The sequence below is a fragment of the Crocuta crocuta genome, unplaced genomic scaffold, assembly GCF_008692635.1.
Source record: "Crocuta crocuta isolate KB4526 unplaced genomic scaffold, BGI_CrCroc_1.0 scaffold107, whole genome shotgun sequence".
NCBI lineage: Eukaryota > Metazoa > Chordata > Mammalia > Carnivora > Hyaenidae > Crocuta > Crocuta crocuta.
In genome coordinates, this window is record NW_027531877.1 from 1,497,695 (window position 1) to 1,516,242 (window position 18,548).

The 18,548-nt window shown below is 41.6% G+C and overlaps 1 protein-coding gene and 1 long non-coding RNA gene across 6 annotated transcripts in view; one reads left to right on the plus strand and one right to left on the minus strand.

The window, feature by feature from the left end:
* LOC144239040 (uncharacterized) overlaps positions 1 to 3,654 on the plus strand; it is a 37,566-nt gene extending 33,912 nt beyond the window's left edge. Inside the window, exons 4-5 of the long non-coding RNA XR_013337296.1 lie at positions 2,717 to 2,779; positions 3,308 to 3,654. This is a non-coding gene — a long non-coding RNA (uncharacterized LOC144239040). The remainder of the gene's footprint in view (positions 1 to 2,716; positions 2,780 to 3,307) is intronic.
* The window catches only part of PPP2R2B (protein phosphatase 2 regulatory subunit Bbeta), a 453,296-nt gene that overhangs the window by 349,063 nt on the left and 85,685 nt on the right, over positions 1 to 18,548 (minus strand). The window lies entirely within an intron of this gene.

Consider the following 18,548-nt stretch of genomic DNA (forward strand, 5'->3'; position numbering starts at 1 on the left):
GAGAGTGAGTGGTGATGCCGACACAAGTCTGTAAAAGGCTTTCTAGGTTGGATTGGGGACACACAGAAATGTGAACCAGTTGACATAATGAGGAAGAACAAGGAAGATTAGAGCAGAGAACAGTGGCAACAATGAGAGACAGACCTTAAGAGGTCAATAGGAGGAGCCAGATCATGTTCTCCAGGCTAAGGATTTCCAACCTGACTCCAAAAACCATGGTGGAGCCATTGATAGGTTTTAAGTAGGAAAATGTCATCATCAATTTTAGTTGATTATAAAATTTTAAGCTCTCTTCCCTTACCCTCCAAAGGGATGACATTGTTAGATAATACTATAGATAGTTGTGTCTGAACTTAATGAGTACAGTCATCCTACCTCCAGCTCAGTTCTCAACCTACCTCTGAGGTTCTTCCTTAGGTTCTCTCGGTGCTACTTAAAGTAGCCACAATAATCTCAAGCCCTTCCCCCCCCCCCTTTTTTCCTTCAAAGGGCATTCCATCCATCAGATACTATCTCATTCTATACCTATAAAAGCTACTGGGAGAAAAGACAGGCACAGGCTCTTTTATTATTTTTTTAATTTTTTAAAAATTTATTTGAGAGAGAGAGAGAGTGTGTGTCTGCTGAGGAGAGAGGCAGGGTGGGGAGAGAGAGAGAGAGAGAGAGAGAGAGAATCTCAAGCAGGCTCCATGCTCATTGTGGAGCCTGATGCAGGGTTCTAAGCCACAGCCCTGGGATCACAACCTGAGTCAAAATCGAGAGTCTGACGCTCAACTGACTGAGCCACCCAGGTGCCCTCAGCCACATGCTGTTTTAAACAAAAGCCACCCAGAATCTGAGCAGACACATGAGAGATGCATGGTAATTAGAATGGAAAGCCACCAGACCTAAATGGAAATGGACCAAGTAGCACAGACAAATCTAAACAAATTAGACTCAGAGCTCAGGTCAGCATCTTTCAAGCATGGCATCAGTTCTAAATCCCAGGTGACAGGCTTCCACATGTTTGTAGAGGATATGTAGTAACTTTCCCAAGCTAGTAAAATGACAGGTTTTATTTCCACCACATTGAAGCTGCAAGCCCTTTCTCATCATGCGTGTACTGCCCCCCCTCCCCATACTTTCTCCCATAGTTTATCCTATTTTCTGCCTTATTTGCTGTTTTCTGATTATAAAAGCAATTTGTCCTCAGTGTAAGATTTCCAACAATATGGAAAAATAACTAAGTGAAAATCATTCTTCAAGTCCTCACCTGCCCAACCAGAGTAAACCAAGCATAAAATTTGGGAGCAACTCTTGCCTTAGCTTTTGTCCTCGTATGTACATAATGCTATTGTTCTTGCTGTCTTTTAGAGGAATACTAGTTGTATCATTTGCCTTTTTTCTATTTAACTTACTGTGAATATGTATTTACATCATGATTTCGAAAGCCTGGATTTATCTGGATACACCCTAACTCTATCAATCTTTTCTTCAGACATACTTAGATTATTCACAATAACTAAAAAAAAGCTTACAGAGAGAGAAGCCTATGGTAAGCATCCCTAGAGCTCAATATTCTTATGTTTCTATGCTTATTTACTTAAAATAAAATTAAAGAAGGAAGCCTGGGTAGCCCAGTTTGTTAAGCGTTCACTTCCGCCCAGGTCGTGATCTCATGGTTTGTGAGTTCCAGCCCCACATGGGGCTCTGTACTGACAGCTTAGAGCCTGGAGCCTGCTTCAGATTCTGTGTCTCTCTCTCTTTCTGCCTCTCCCATGCACATGCACTTACACATGCTATCTCTCTCTCAAAAATAAACATTAAATTTTTTAAATAAAATTCAAGAAATGGGATTGCAGAGCCGAATGGTGAGCACATTTAAAACATGGGCTATGCATTGCTGTTTTTGCCCTCTAGAAAGGTGGTTATCTATATAGTCTCACCCCCCCCAAAAAAAAATGTCTGTTTTGCTCCATCTAATGTGGTGAAAATTAGCATCACATTGTTATTTTAATTATTTCATTACTTGTAAGCTCGAATGCCTTTCATATGATTATTAGGCATTTATTCTTTTTATAAATTGCAAGTTCATGTCCTTTATCCATATTTCTGTTTGCTGATGCTTTTTATATATTAAGAGTACTAAGAGTATTTAAATGTAAAGAGTATTTGTATATATTAAGACTATATATTAAGAGTGTGTAAGGGCACCTGGGTGGCTCAGTCGGTTGAGGGTCTGGCTTTAGCTCAGACCATGATCTCATGGTTCATGGGTTCGAACCCCACTTTGGGCTCTGTGCTGACAGCTAGCTCAGAGCCTGGAGCCTGCTTTGGGTTCTGTGTCTCCCCCTTTCTCTGACCCTCCCTCGTTCATGCTGTCTCTGTCTCTCTCTCCCTCAAAAATAAATAAAACATTAAAAAAAACAAACAAGAGTGTGTGGAAAACCCACTTTATAGACAGAAAAATTTCCACACAAGAGTGTGTGGAAAACCCACTTTATAGACAGAAAAATTACAATTTGGTCCAGTCACCTGCAGAGAGCTTCCAACCTAAACTCTGCCTCATATCAGTACTAGACGGTTAAGCCTTAATAATCCATGGCCAAAAAGACCTTAGTACCCCACAGAAGAGCGCTTTTCAAAAGAAATGAATCACAAATCAAAGGGATTTTTTTTTATGGTGGCCCAGTTAGTACAATAATCTGTGGTCTGTGACTCGCTTTTGCTTTGGCAGATTCCGGTCCTTGCCCATGTGTGTTCCTAGAGAACCAAACGAATTATGGACTCACCATCTAAGGTAATTTAGAGAGAAGTTTGGTAAAAGCTTATTCAGCGAGTCAAAAGCTTACTCAGCTAGTCTGGGATTTATCTGTTCCAACAGCCAGCTGTAAACTTCAAAGAGAAGGAAAGGGTCAATAATCCCACCTGTCACTTCCTGTTTCAGGTCTGTGTTTACTCTGGCTCCATACTGGCATGGTGATGTTCTTCCTTACACGCATGCGTTCAGAGCCCTTGAAGCACTCAAAATGTGAGGAGCTTTAAGACTGTCTTCCTATGGATCAGTCCAGGGTTTTGCTCAGGCCAATCCTTCTCTGTTCCCTTGTTTTCACATGGCTTTTTCTTTTTTCAGGAAAAGGAAGAAGGATCTAACAAAGTTTATGTTTGTGCACGCACGCGCGCACACACACACACACACAGAGATTTAAGGATAAAAAACTTAAAGCAAAAGTCTTAGAAGCCAATATCAACTGAAGACCCAATCAGAGATACCATTTCAGTATGACAACCATAACCTCACTTGATTCTGATCACCCTCATTCCACAGATGATAAGGAACTTGCTGGAAGCCACAGAACTAAATAGCGGCAGAGGTGGAAGTGGAACTCAGGTGTCTATGACTCCACACCCATTCCTGTGAGGCCATAATACCTGGTGAATCACCACACCTCCTTCCTCTTGTCTCATAGGTGAGTGAACCAAAGTCCAGTGGACTAAGCCGCTGGCCTAAGGCACGTAGCCTTTCTTGGCAGAGCTGAGTGGACAGCACAGGCCCCTGTCTGGAAGGCCACAGCTGGTGTCCTTCACGGTACTGACTCATCTTTCAGACGATGATGCAATTTAATGAGAAAACATTATTCAAGGTGTACAAACTGGATCGGGGCCATTATTCAAGAACACGTTTTATAAAGTGAACTAAACCCTATGCTCTTTGCTTAACCCCCTATTTAGGGTATTTCCCTGGGGCCTCTCTAACACTTCTCTGGGGTGGTTGTCATGTGATGTCAGTTACCTGCAAATCAAAATGAACTGAAGCAATCGTTGCCTAAGAGTTACCATCGTCAATGAGGATTTGTGGGGTTACACCTTGGGCTGGGGTCACTTGGGGAATTTCCTGTAAAAACACCTCCCAGGCATTCTCTCTGCAGAATTCCTCCTCTAAGCACCATGGGGAGTGAGCCATCTGGGGGGCTGAGGTGTCCCCTCCCCTCCTATGCTGTGTGCTCTCTGACTCACCACTCACGGGCTCCTATCTCTTCTGCCAGCTTAGTTCTTTACGCACACTTGGATTTTCTTCTCCTTTTACTGTGCAGAATGCTCAAATAAGCACATTTTGTTACTCGAGCATCTTCTTGGAGTCCCACTTTGCTCCCTAAGTGATTTGAGTACTTATTTTGGACAAATAGGGCATCCTCCATGTTTTTCTCCATCTTTTCCCATAGGTACTATTATTATCCCAATTTTCACAGAATGTAATTATCCCCGTTTTAAGGGGTCTGGAGGTCAGAGTCGCTGCTAACACATTGCACACTTTGAATTTAAACCCATGTTTATCTGACTCCCCCAATTCTGACTGTAATGACCCACTCACTCCCTAAAAAGAACACTTAAATTATCTTGACCTTTTCACATCTCATCTAGAAGGTTTCACAAAGGTGTCTCTCTACTCTGTATAATCTCCCTTTCCTGAGGCTGGATTTCCTCTGAGGACACTTGATGTTTCCCAGGCAGGCGAACCCTCCAAATGCAGCCATGAAGCTAGATGGACGCTGTGACTCAAAGAGGTTCTGTTTTGTCCATAGCTCAGTGAAGCAGTTCCTGAATATGTTCCCGAAATGTTTATTCTATGAGATACTCTTAAACGCGGGGTTCCATGACCAAACACTTTGGGAAACTGAGATAACAAATTAAGTCATTGTTTTCCCAGTTTTGGCCTACTGACCATTTTTGTGTGAGCTGTTAGTAAAAATATTTTGAAGTCAAATAATTTTGGCAAACTGGAAATATTCTGGCTCCCTCTTGGAGATTCACAGTAAATATGAGGACATTAAAGGTTCTGACAAGTCCTGTTCCGATGTGTTGAATTTTGTTTGACTTGATGCTTCTCAGAGATATTTGACCTCAGGGCCTTCTTTGAATTTATAGCAGCAGCCCATAAGGGCCCACTCTGGACAGGCCTCTGGTTTGAATTCTGGTCTCCTATACTAGGAAAGGAGTTGGTGGTGTTGGTGAGGGATCCCCTTCTGAGAATCTAGGTCTGATCTTGCTATCAGCTGATTGGTTGATGGTGAGTAAGTCACTCCTCTCTGGGCTTCAGTCTTCCCATCTGTAAAATGAAGGAGTTGCACCAGGCTGTCTGTAACTTCTCTTCCAGTTTAAGTCTCCCATCACCTGAACATGTGGATTTGGTGGGGCCACGACAAACTGTCATGATAAACTGCATTCGTAGCTCCTTAATCTCCCTCAGTCACCCACAGACAAAACAGTAATAATCTTCTTCCAAGCTGTAGAAATTTTAAACATATAAACATTAATTTGCCCCCATCTGCTAGTAAAATATTCTCTGGAATTGCGTTACCATTTACTGTTTCAGAACTGTGAAGCTATCTTTGATCAGCCAGTTTCTAGAATCATGGGAAAGCCCCTGAAACCTCCAGGGTGCTTCCAGTGAACCGCCGTGAGACCTCAGGCAGGAACTTTTCTTCTCTGACTTTTACATTCTTCATCCACAAAAGGAAAATAATGATTGTTTGTCCTTGATTCTTTAAAGACATCTTGTGAGCACTGTCAGTTATAGTAAAAACAAACAAACAAAAAACACCCAAAACCCAAAAAACAAAACAGAACTCCTCTGTCCTCTGGCTATATGCCTGCCATTGCCTAAAGTCCACAGAAGTGTTTCTGGTCTCTCTCTCCTTCAGTTCTCAACTGCTCCTAGAGCTAGGTAGGTGCTTGCTACAACATAAATACTCCCTTCTTAGTACTAATACTAGTATTATATGGGTGAGATTATGATACCTTAATCTGGAAGACAGTTTACTCTGTTTCAGTGCACGTATCTTAGTAAAAATCCTTCTTGAAATACAGAGGATCACAGTGATGGTGATAGCTGGACTTTGACATCAGACAAGTCTAGATTTGAACTCAGCACTGTTACGTACCAGCTGTGCATTCCTAGGCAAGCTGCTACCCTCTGATCCTCAGATTCTTCATCTATAAAGTGGGAGCAGTATGAGTCACTGCCAAACTAGTTGCAAGAATTTAATGTAGTAATTTTTGTAAAGCTCTTGGTACATTCCCGGGGCACTTGTGTACTCAGTATATCGGTTAAAAACACTATCTGTTAGTTTCAGACACACAATGAAAGGTGATCCAGAAAGAAAACCATGTCTGTGCAAAGGTAAGGAATCCTGCTCAGCCATCAGAAGAGGTAACTGTAATTAGTGGTCCTTGCAAACGTTCATTAGGAGGCCTGCAATATTCAAGCTGGCCAGAGGCCCTCTTTAATTAACGCTTCATTGTTCATTATTGAACACTGCCACCTGGTGGATGGACAGGCCACATGCAGGCAGGGAAATCAGGGTCGTTAAGTCAGGTTCCCTGGCCACAGGAGGAAGAGGTTGTTCTGTCCACCTGGTCCACACGGGTGTCAGCATTTTGCTTTGGAGCTAGGCCCGTGGAGAGATCTGCTGATTCCTGTATGTGGACTTCCCTTCACCTTCATGCAGTTGTCAAAATGACACAAAGGCTTGAAAACTGTGTTCTTTTCATTGACCGATCACATGACCTGAGCCGCAGAGAAGCCTCCTCTGACAAAGTGACCTGAAGTGGGGCCCTCCTCCATCGCTCTAACCCAATCACCTCATTCTTCTCTGCAGAGAGCAATCACTATCTAAAAACATATACAAGCATTTTTTCTGTTTCTCACTCCCCGACTGGAATGGAAGCAAACTCTCTGAGTGCAAGGGCCCAGAAGCAGTATTCCTTTATGCACTCATCACAACAAACACAGGCCTGGTATATATAGTAGGTGCTCAAAAATGGTGTTGCCTATAGAATAAAAAATAGCAATAATAAGGCTAATAATCACAGCATTAATGCTCATGGATCCTTCATTTGCCAGGCATAGAGCAAAGCTCTATACAGATATCATCTCATTTATTCTTCACAATCACCTTGCTGATGGGATGTCACCATCCATGGAGCACCAGAAATTCCTAGGACCTAGGGTCCCTGGGTTGCTCAATCAGTTAAACGTCCAACTTCGGCTCAGGTCATGATCTCATGACTCTTGAGTTCAAGCCCCGCATCGGGGCTCTGTGCTGACAGCTCACAGCCTAGAGCCTGCTTTAGATGCTGTGTCTCCCTCTCTCTCTGCCCCTTGGCTGCTCCCTGCTCTCCCTCTCTCTCTCAAAGATAAATAACCATTTAGGGGCGCCTGGGTGGCTTAGTCGGTTAAGCGTCCGACTTTCGCTTAGGTCATGATCTCGCGGTTCGTGGGTTGGAGCCCCGCGTTGGGCTCTGGGCTGACTGCCAGCTCACAGCCTGGAGCCAATTTCAGAGTCTGTATCTCCCTCTCTCTCTGACCGTCCCCTGCTCACCCTGTCTTTCTCTCTCTCTCTCTCCTAGAAATAAATAAAAATATTTAAAAAATATATTAAAAAAATAAATAACCATTAAATTTTTTTTTCAAAAAAGAAATTTCTAGGACCTAGAAGTGATATTCCCAGGTCAATAATCACAGCAGCTCTTTGCCCAGCAATATAATGCCATATTTTATGTAAGCCTCTATCTTTTGTAGTCCATATTAGAGATTCACCCATTTTACAGATTTGAAAGCTGACTCTCGTAGAAATGAAACTGCTTCCCTAAAACTATTTCAGCTCCTATGTAAAACCCAGTTCTGGTCTAATTCTAAAAGTCCTGCTCTTTTCACTACAACACAATGCCTTCTATGTGATATGTGGATAAAAAGGGCTTCCTGAATTCTGGCCTGGAAACCCAGACCTGAGTGTTGGCTAAGCATATGAAGCAAACGCTGCTCCCAAGCTGCATTGCAAGCTGGACTTTTCTGTAGCCGGGTCTTTATTGGTCCACAGATGTCTCCTGCATCTCCGCTCCAAAGAAAATAACTAGCTAAGATTTACTGAGATTTTACTATATGCCAGCAAGATTCAGTGATCTTAGTTAATTCTTACAGCAACCCTGTAAAAGAGGTGATCGATCAATCGATCAATAGATAGATATACAGACAGATAATTATTTTCATTTTACAAATGAGGAAACTGAGGCACAGAGAGGTTAAGTATTTTCCCCATGGTTACCTCGGTTGTAAGCCAAAGCCCTGACTTAACCCCATGCAGTCTGCTTCTAGGATACAGTCCTCAGCACAGGCGGACCCTCCAGGAGGCTCAGCCTGCTGCAATTCCTCTGCCCTAGAAAACCTCAGGGCATCTCGCTTGGTAGAGCACTTCCTGCAGCGTCTCAGCTCAGAAACTGCAGAAGTTGGAACAAGACAGGAACATCAGGGCACCCTGTGGCTCCCCTCGCCTTCCTGCTTGCAGACCTGGCCCACGGTTCCTCTTCAATTAGTTTCCATCTGTAGGAGCAGCAATTCCCTAGGGGTACACGGGCCAAAAAGAGAGACCGACTCAGCCAAAATCCAAAAATATCTTCACTGCAGTAAGCAAACTAGTGATGGAGAGAAGGAAAATTTCTCCTTCAGGCGTTGGACGTTTCTCAAAGACAGCCCACTCGGCTTACATAAGTGGCATTCACCACTGAAGAATGCAACCAAGGCCCCACGAATCTAGGCCAACCTTGCCAATTATGTGTTAATGAAGAGTTATTCAGGGGCCACCCACAGGCAGTTTGGGAAACTCGACTCTGTGCTTATTGAATTGTCTTGTCCTGGTTCACCAGATCTAAGCAAAGAGGTTCCAGGTAACCCCCCAAGGGTGATGCCAAAGTTCATACACTGGTTTTCCTTCAGACAGCTTGCACCCTTCCTTGAACCCTTCTTCCTAAGCAACAGGGAGTGATGGGGTTCAGGGGAATTCTAGGCTCATTCATTCATCCATTCATTCATGTCTTCATATATTTACACAGTTTCAATAAGCATCTCTTAACCACCACCTTTGTTTCAGGTCAGCGCCAGGTACTGGGAACGTCAAAGTCAGTTAGATACAGCGGTGAGCCTAGACAGTCAGCAAAACGACAAATCAAGCCCTGGTTTATGGCATTTGACTCTTTTATGTGTAAATATGCCCATCGTGGCCAATGTCAAGCTACCAGTGTCTGGTCACTGAACAGGAGTTGGGAAGAAATGCACAATGTAGAGGTATGGAAACTCCAGAGCAAAGAGTAACATGTAGTCATTAGGAAGGGATGAGTTTTACTATTCATTATTTTCTTTTTAAACATAACGTACTTCATTGTAAGCTTATAAAATTTAACTTTGGACAATGGCCATGTTTACCAACCAGTTTGCAACAATCTTGCACATTTAACAGTTGGCTCTTGGAAGCTGGTACTCATCAGCTCCAGCATACCACAGCTTAGACACAGTCTCATAAAGTAAGAAGTTGACAGGTGAGTTGGGGGGAAAACTAAGAAAGAGTCTAAGCTCCTTCGTGAGATGTACAAGGTACTGTGGGAGCATCTGGGAGACAGATCCAGCCAAGAGTTGGGTTTGGGAAATGCTTTCTGAGGCACAGGCACCTCAGACTGGAAGAAAAGTAAATGCTAGCTATCCAAAGGGTGGAAAGTAGGTTACAGATGGGGAAAGAAGCCTGGGCAAAGGTCTTGAGGGAGGGAAGCCAGACTGTAGACCTTTTAGAAAATGCAGTATTTCATTATGGATAGAATCATCAAATGTCCATGGGAAGACAGTGGCATAAAATAAGACGGGGGAATAGGGGAGAGCAGACAGAATATAGAAACTCTGTTCAAGATTTCTCTAAGGTTGGTGGGTACTCACTGGTAGCTTGTATACCCAAGGATACCCTGGTTAAATTCTTCTCAGGAAGATCATTCACATACCCTGCAGTACGTGAAAGAGGTGGGATGTGGGCAAGATTGGAGGATGGTGGCACAGTCTAGGACAGAGATAAAGGACGCCTGCATGGGTAGTAATGGCAAGTGAATGGTGAAGAACACATGGAATCAAGAGTCATTTAGGAGATTCTACGTGCAGAACAAAGTGACTGTGTGTGTGCTTGCGTTTGTGTGTGCGTGTGTGTGTTGGCAGGTGGGCTGAACAAAAGAAAGTCAAGAATAATCCTGAGGTCTCTGACAAAAGCAACCCCAGAGATGACTGGGAGAAGGAGCCAGTGAAGGAAGAACAGGTAACTGGCTTGAAGGATGATAAGTTCCATTTTAGAAAGGTTAACTTTATGGGCTATCCAAGTGGTGATATCCAGAGGTCAGTGGACTGAGCAGTCCTGACACTCAGGACAGACATCTGGCTGGGAAATAAATTTGGGAGCCATCAGCAAAAAGATGATGAGCAAAGCTGTGTATGCAGATGAGACTATCCAGGAGCGAGTCAGAATAACTCGAGTGGATAGGCCATGCACAGGGCTGGCAGTGTCTGTTCACTGTACACATATCAGCTCCTTTTGTCATTACAACCACCTTACCATGTAGCTATAGCTATTATTGTGACCCCCATTTTGTGGAAGAGGACACTGCACAGTAAGAGGCAGAACCCAGATTTGAAGCTGGTCCATCTGGTACCACCACTCGTTCTCTGAACTGTAATACCAGGCTGCTTCTGTATCAAAATATACAGACAAAGAAGAGAACACTGGAAAAACAGAACCTGAGGAAATGAATATTTAAGCTGCAGGAGGAAGAACATACAAAACAAACTAACAAGCATGGGGTATAGATGTGAGAACTTGAGGCTTATCCTTTTTTTTTTTTTTTTTAAGAGAGAAAGAGCAAGCACCTGTACAGCAGGGGAGGGGCAGAGGGTGCGAATATTTTTTTTTTTAACGCAATAAAAAAGAATGAAATCTTGCCATTTGCAACTACGTGGATGGGACCAGAGAGAGGGAATATTAAGCAGGCTCCATAACCAGCACGGGGCCCAACATCGGGTTCCATTCCACAACCCTGGGATGATGACCTGAGCCAAAATCCAGAGCGGGATGCTCAACCTCAAATGACTGAGCCACCCAGATGCCACTAGGCTTGCTACTGTTAAGGTCACCCTTTAAAAAACTTTCTCACCACAAACAAGGTAATGGAGTTGCCGCCTTAAAGTTTACCGTCACACTGCATTTGCTAACACCTTTTCTGATCAGAAAAACAACACTTTATCCTTCTAGAAGATTTAGAAAATACAGAAGATACTCAATAGAAAATAAAAATCACCACTATGGGACCATCTAGAAATAATTGCTATACCTCTTTGGCACATATTCCTGTAGACTTTTTTACTACATGTTAAAAATACCCCAAATGGCTATTTCTTTAAAATATGTTTTTACAGTTTTATTTTGAAAGCACATTTTATGGTTTCTAGAGTGCACATTTAAAAGTCATGCATTTATTGCTTTTAAAGATGCCCATCTTAAATTCAGGATTTATCTTATAGGCAGCGGTGCTTTACAGGTAAATGGCAGCATTTTGTTCTTAGTTATACACGAAAGAATACTACATTTTATAATCTGTGATATTTTAGCTTTGATGACATATGGGAGATAATATAGTCACAGCTTTCGAAATTCAAAATATAGTAAAAAGTGTACAGAGAAAGATCTATTTCACTCCTGCCTACTCCAGGGCTCCAACCCAGAGACAGATGAAAATTTCTAGTTGTCTGCCCTTCAGATGTATTTTAATGTACACACAAGAAAATATTATCTATGGCCCCCTCTCTTACATACATACTATCCCCTCCACAGTAAGGTATCTTGAACTTCTCCTTTTTAAGTAAACAATATATGTTTAAAATTTTTTTCCCCAATTGCAAATTCTCAGTTGAAGGATTTACTTACTAAGAAATCCCCTACTGAAATGCAAACTGGTACATCCACTGCGGAAAACAGAATGGACGTTCCTCAAAAAATTAAAAATAGGGGCACCTGGCTGGCTCCGTTGGCAGAGCCTGTAAGTATTAACCTCGGGATTGTGAGTTTGAGCCCCGTGTTGGGTGTAGGGATTACTAAAAATATAAACACAAATTTAAAAATAGAATTACCCTATGATCCAGGAATCACACTAGTCTGATTTTTGGTACCTAGCCAAAATTATGAAAACACTAATTCAAAGGGATCGATACACCCCTAGCTTTACTGCAGCATTATTTACAATAGCCATGAATATATATATATACATGTAAATATATATGTATATATATATGTGTGTGTGTATATATATATGTATATATATATATGTACAGACACACACATACACACACACAACAGAATATTATTTATTCATAAAAAAGAATGAAATCTTGCCATTTGCAGCAACATGGATGGAGCTAGAGAATATAAGGCTAAGGGAAATAAACCAGAAAAAGACCAATAATAACATATGGTTTCACCCATATGTGGAATTTAAAAAACAAAACAAATGAACAAAGGCGGGTAAAGAGATAAACCAAGAAACAGACTCTTCACTATAGAGAACAAACTGATGGTTACGGAGGGCGGGGGGGTGATGGGTAAAAGAGATCAAGGGGATTAAGAGCACACGTATGGTGATGAGCAGCAAGCAATGTATAAAATTGTTGAATCACTATTTTATACATCGGAAAAAAAATAACACTGGATGTTAACTGTACTGGAATTAAAAAAGAAAAAGGAAGTCTCCTACTGGCATACAGTGTTATTTCCAATCTTTTGCTTAAGCAATGCCATGATGAATCATCTTGTATATTTTGTATATATACCAGTATACTTATCAGGTAAATCTCTAGGGGAAAAGAAAACCCTGCTGAGTCAAAGGGTAGCTTCAGTTACTTTAACAGATATTGCCAAATTTACTTTCATAAATGTTCCAATTTACACTTCTGAGAATACAAGAAATACTGTTAACTACACTATCTCCAAACATAGTATGTTATCAAACATTTTATCTTTGCCAAATTGACTGGGAAAAACAAATCTTTAATAAATCCTTCATTTTGGAATAATTTCAGATTTTATAGAAAAGTTGCAAAGAGAGCAAAACAACGTTCTGGATACCCCTCACCCAGTCTCTCCTCATGGTAACATCTGACATTAACATGATACATTTGTGAAAATGAAGAAAAGAAGATTGGTATAATCGAAGTCTAGGTTTCATGTGGATTTCCACAGTTTTTCTACGAAGGTCCCCTTTCTGTTCCAGGTTATCATCTAGGATTATGTTGGGTTTGTCATGTTTGTTTTCTCTCATGATTAGACCAGGGATGATGATCTTGTTTATTTAGTTACGTACCTTCGGTGAGGTTACTCCATGCTAACATGACTCTTCTTCCCTTTTCCATACTCTTTTCTTTGGATAAGAATCACTAAGTCAAGTCCAAATCCAGGAGGAAAATCTTAGTGAAAGTGCAATTAGCATTTATCTCATGAATGACAACAAATGTCTTCTCTTAAGTTTAAGAACCAATTGTATTTTCTGAATATTCTGTTATCATTTTGCCCATTTTTCTGTTGAATTATCATTCCTTTTATTATCCATTTCTATAAAAAATAAGCTATTTTTCTGTAATGCAAATTAAACATTTTCACCATTTTTCTACGTTTTCCTTGTATTTTTGCATTATAGATTAAAATATGTAATGTAATAAAACTGATCAGTTTTTTCCCTTTATGATATATGGGTTTTCTTTTGTACTTTGAAATAAATGACCTGTTTCATGACGGCTTTTGGAATGTTCCATGGTTTCCTTTTTTGAAAATAAGTCTTTGGTCAACCTGGAGTTTATTTTGGAGTAGAAGTGAGCAGAATCTGATTTAATTTCTCGTTCGATGGCTATCCCATTGTCTCAACAGCCATTTATTGAAGAGTCCATTATCCACTATTTCATTTGAAGTACAGTAGATAATTCTTCAGGAAAAAAATCATAGAAGCCTCAGCGCTGTGCATTTCAAATTCCCATGTTCTTTCCACAGACACAGAGAAAAAAGAGAAACCAAATATACAAATAAACAAAGAAAAGGGTCCTGTTGCCAGGAACTCCCCACGTAAGAGTCAAGGTAGAAAGGAATGCTGCTTGACTATATGGGCTTATGACTTGATACTGGAATTGTTCAAGACGGTATATGGGCACAGTGACAAAGCAGAAAAGTGCTATAACCGACTTATATTTTAAAAAACATCTTTGACAAGGTTGTACACAGAACTGAATGAGAAATACAAGTGCCCGTGTCCTTGGAGAAGATGTTCTGTCAGGGACAGTCACTGCGCTAAGGAGAACAATGGGCCTGGCTGTCTGAGTAGACCAGCTTTGCAAAGCCTATAGAACAAGGGACCCTTGTTGCCTAGAGGTCCATTCTGAGCCCATCCTTAGTTACATCTGCAGACATTATCTGGAGGAAAGAGAGCAAGATGATGATTTTAAGTTTTTGAGTTATAGTGATTTTTTGTTTAGATTGATTTTTTTCTTGCCTGAAGTACCAAGCAATCGACATTAAAAACAGTAAATACTTTGTAAATCTTTTTGGAATTTGGGCAGGAAAGTATCACATGAGCTTAAAGGTGTATAAAAGCAATAGAACATTTAAAAAGAACAAAAGGGTCAAAGTAGGCAAAAATAAAGGGTTCTGCTCTGTATTAGGTTTAGTTCATGCTACTAACACACACTAACACAGTACTTAAGTATGTGTTTTATACTGTTCTACAGGCTTTATCGTATGCTGACTTTCCTAATCCTCACGACCAGCTAGGGGAGGATCCATTATTTTCTCACTTTCACACACTAGAAAATGGAGGCGAGGTCTCTGGGTGGCTCAGTTGGTTGGGCGTCAACTTCAGCTCAGGTCATGATCTCCTGGTTCATGAGTTTGAGCCCTGTGTTGGGCTCTGTGCAGACAGCTCAGAGCCTGGAGGCTGCTTCAGATTCTGTCTTCCTGTCTCTCTTTGCTCCTTTGCCACTTGTACTCTGTCTCTGTCACTCTCAAAAATAAACATAAGAAAAAAGAAAAGAAAGGAAAAGAGGGAAGGGAAGGGAAGGGAAGGGAAGGAAGGGAAGGGAAGGGAAGGGAAGGGAGGCCCAGAGAGAATGAGTAGTTAATTGTCACACAGCTTGTAAGTGGCAGAAGCAGATTTGGCTCAGGGAGTCCAGCTCTGCGGTGTGAGGTCTGAATCACTGGACTCGCTGCCTTCCTTGCAGGGCTCCACACGGACGGGCAGTTGTTACATTGATTCATTTCTTCGTTACAAGAGCTATGAGTCCATCACAGTCATCCTGTATTTTCAGGTTTGGCATAACGCCAGGCATGAATTAGATGCTGAATACATTTTGACAGTCTAAAACATTATTATACCAGAGGTATGATTGAAGTGTGACACAGCGATCCTCAGATTGTTTAAGACAGGGAATTCTGGGGGCGCCTGGGTGGCTGAGTCGGTTAAGCGTCCGACTTCGGCTCAGGTCATGATCTCACGGTTTGTGGGTTAGAGCCCCGCCTTGGGCTCTGTGCTGACAGCTCAGAGCTTGGAGCCTGCTTCAGATTCTGTGTCTCCCTCTCTCTCTGACCCTCCCCTGCTCATGTGGTCTCTCTCTCAGAAATAAAGAAAACATTAAAAAATATAAAATAAAAGACAGGGAATTCCAGTTTGTTCATTTTCAGGTTTTACAAGGATCCCATGGTAGATGGCCTCTAAGAGGACCCCCAAGTCTCCCCACCCTGGTATTCATGTCCTTCTGTATTCTCCTCCCCTGGAATGTGAGATGGACTCAGTAACACACTTTCAACAAATACAGTATGATGAGATGACACTTTAGAGCATCGTTAGAAAAGACTGAGCCTTCCATTCCGGGCACTCTGTCTGCCTCTCTGTGGGGTCTCTCCCTGCCCTTTGGCCCTCCTCCCGGGGAGGCAGGCTACCACACAGTGCAGCAGCCCTGCAAAGACGCCTGTGTGGGTTCTCTTGGAAGCAGCTCCGAGGCCAGCCAATAACTTTGTGAATGAACTTGGAAACGGATCCTCTAGTCCCAGGGGAGCTTCAAAGCAAAACAACTCTGGCTTGTAGTTTGACTGTAACTGCATGAGATGCACAGAGCCAGAGAAACCGGGGTACCCCTCTGCCCCCTCATCAACACCATCCCACCTTCCCACCCCCTGTGAAACAAAATGCATAGGGGTTAAGAAAGAAATGGAGTGGACAGAAGTGACATTTTAAAATGTTCTTGTATTTCTCTTCACATAGGCTCCTCCAGTGGTATGTTGCATCTCAGATAATAATCTTCTCTTTCTCTTTCTCTTTGCTCAGGCCAAGAAAAAAAAAACTTTGGAGCCATCCTTGAGTCCCCTCATTCCTTCACACGTCGTATCTAACCCATCAGCAAATTCTGTTAGATCCACCCTTAAAACCCAGTTAGAATGTAACGACTTCTCACCCCTCCACTGGTGCTGTCTGGGGCCTGGCTCCCATGATTTTATCATTGGGTTCTGCCAGCAGTGGCCTACCTGATCTTCCTGTATTGACCCTTAACTCTCTAGAGTCTATGCTCTAGACAAAACACATAAGAGACGCCGCGATCCTATTAAAGCATTAGTCGGTGAACATCACTCTCCAACTCAAAAACCATACAAAGGTTTCCATTTAACTTAGAAGAAGAGCTAATGTCCTTAGGAATGGCTTCATGTCCTACTTCTCTCCTTTTTGGTCACCTCATTCTAGTAACACTGGTCTGCTTGCTCTTCCTCCATATAATAGGCCACGTACGCTCCTACCTCAGGGCCTTTGAACTCTCTGTTTCTTCCACCCGAAACAATTTTCTTCCAGGTAACTGCACCTTCTTAGAATGGTTTGCTCATATGTGTCACTCTGGTCTTCCCTGATTCCTCTATCTAGAATTGCAACCCTTCTCAATTCTCCCCATCCACCTGGTCCTGCTTTCTTTTTCTCCACGGCATTTGCCACTGATAAAACTCTACGTGATGCTGTTATTTATTATGTTTATGTTTTTGTTTCCTCTCACCAGAACATAAGCTCTAAGAGAGCAGGAAATTTCACCTATTTTGTTTATGGCTGTACCTTTACTGCCTATTGTGGTACACACCACGTGGTAAGTGCTCAATCAATAAATCTTCAATGAATCAATATATTAACCTTGCATCTTCTCACTTTGAAATATATATATCAACATCCAAAGTCAACAGTATATATAATGTTTATGTTGTTACGTATTCTACAGCACAGCTTTGTGGTTTTCTTGTCCTTCAACATCCATAAAACAGAATTGTATCCTTTTATTCGAAAAACTGAGGTAGACATGTATCTACTGTTATGGAGAGATATCTACAGTATATTTTTTGCAGAAAAAAAAAAGAAATTCAGAACATGTGCTATATGATTCCATTGGGATAAAAATTAAAAGGTACTCATATATCTGTATTTCCTCACCCCTCCCCACCAACTCCCTCACTGGAGTTAAAGATATCTTGAAGATAGGGTGAAAGGAGGATACCTTGGTAATGGAGAGAATGAGCCAGAAATCCTTTGATTACAAAACGGCAGAGAGAGCATGCAAAGAGAAGGGCAATTTTGGCAGGAAAAAATGGCCTAATGCTCTGATGAGTTCTCTAAACTTTGCCTCCTTTACACCTTTCCTCGCCTCCCTGATATAGTCCCATCCAGAAGGGAACCCAGATGTTAGTTCGGTTCTCTAGGGACACACATAGGCAAGGACCAGAATCCGCCAAAGCAAAAGCGAGTCACAGACCACAGATTATTGTACTAACTGGGCCACCATAGAAAATCCCTTTGGTTTGTGATTCATTTCTTTTGAAAAGCACTCTTCTGTGGGGTACTAAGGTCTTTTTGTCCATGGATTATTAAGGCTTAACCATCTAGTACTGATATGAGGCAGAGTTTAGGTTGGAAGCTCTCTGCAGGTGACTGGACCAAATTGTAATTTTCTGTCTGTAAAATGGGTTTTCAACATACTCTTAATATATAGTCTTAATATACAAAAATACTCTAAATATTTAAGTACTCTTACTACTCTTAATATATAAACTGTATCACCAAACAGAAATACGAGTAAAGAACATGAACCTGCAATTTATAAAAAGAATAAATGACTAAAAATCATATGAAAAGGCGTTCAAGTTTACAACCCCACCTCCTCCCCCAGAGATTAAGGTTAGGAACAGAGGTAGAGGAAAAAGACAACAGTGAGAGAAAGGTTGAAGGGAGAGAATGGAGGCTCCCATGTCTGAGCTAAGAGTGAGCTGAACTCAACTCCCTGTGGACTCCCGTGGGATGGGAAAGACTTGTATATGAAACAAAAATTTTATCTGTTGTTTCGTTATTGATTCTCATTTTACAGTACTTTGGTCTCTAGAACACTGATTATTGTGATGCTTTATCACACTGGATTTGAGGCTAATTCGTAGTCAATTTTTGTGAAGGCTTATAAATGCCTGAAAGGAACTGCCTTCTCTGATTTGTAAGCACAGGATTTTATACACATACATGTTTGTTAAGTGACACTAGTTAATTGTATTAATCAAATATTCTATATCCTTACTAGCTTTAGCGTTTTTGTTTGACCCTGCAACTTCTGGGAGAGGTGTATTTCTACCTTTCTTTTCATATGGATACTCTAAGAAGCA